Raw genomic sequence first — 1201 nt, forward strand, 5'->3', positions numbered from 1 at the left:
AGGAAGTTTTAGTCAGAAAATCTGCCCAGGGGCGCCTGGGTGGCTCAGTCAGTTAAGCCTCAGACTTCAGCTCAGGTCAGATCTCACGTTCGTGGGTTCGAGCCCCACGTCAGGCTCTGTGCTTACAGCTAGCACAGAGCCTGGAGCCTGCTTCTGATTCTGTGTCTCCATCTCTCTCTGACCCTCCCCCTCTCATGCTCTGTCTCTCTCTGTATCAAAAATAAATAAAACATTAAAAAATTAAAAAAAAAAAAAAAGAAAATCTGCCCAGTTACTGAAACCATGATTACCAAGTGGCATGATTAATAGGAGAACTAACCCCAGTCTCTGATCCACTTAGGTCAAGCAGTCAAGCGCACACATTTTCAAGTAGGGGAAGCAGGGTCCCAAAGGCCACACAGCACTTCTGGCTGGATGGGCCCCAACAGGTCATCATGAAGTTAACCAATTATGATTTACAGCATTTCATTATAGCCAATAACATAGTAATATACAGCCATTAGTTTTGCCAGGAACCTATCATTTTAAAGTTCTTATTCTTTTAAAATGACCAGTCATAGTAAGACACTTAAGATACCGTGGGGGAGTGACTAGGTGACTTACACCTGTGGACTTTGCCTTGGCCAGGTCTTATTAAAAGGGTGGGGTTGCTTAACAGAATCTTGAAAAACAAGTTAAACTTTAGGTCACAATGTTCATTATCAAGTTACATTCTTAGGGTCTTTCCAGAGCCCAGTTGCTCAACCTTTAATTGTTTACCAGAATGGGAGTGAGCGAGTGAAACAATGGTTGGTATTTTAGGGAGGGGGTAGGGTAGGATCTTACAGATCCACGTTAGGAGTAGAGATTACTTAAAAATAAAATATTTTAAAAATACTTATAAGAGGCTTGGTGTCAGACTCAATGGGGAGGGAAAACTCTTGGACATGCCTTGCAGTCTGGAGATAGGAAAAGGTCAAGGGAATAGGAGCTCACAGTTACAGAACATCTACCATGCCAGACCCATTATACAACCAGCCTGCCAGGCAGGTACACCTGAGCTTTGAGATGGTAAACTCCCCATTACCCTGAAGTGAGCAAGCAGGGCTAAGGTTACAATCAATGAGGGAGAGGAAGAGGGGCTGAGTTAATGCCTTCAGAAACTCCTTTCTCCCTAGCTCAGAGTACAGGGCTCCACTTGAGCAAAGCAGGCCTGTTGATG

This window comes from Suricata suricatta, chromosome 8 (assembly GCF_006229205.1).
Source record: "Suricata suricatta isolate VVHF042 chromosome 8, meerkat_22Aug2017_6uvM2_HiC, whole genome shotgun sequence".
Taxonomy (NCBI): Eukaryota; Metazoa; Chordata; class Mammalia; order Carnivora; family Herpestidae; genus Suricata; species Suricata suricatta.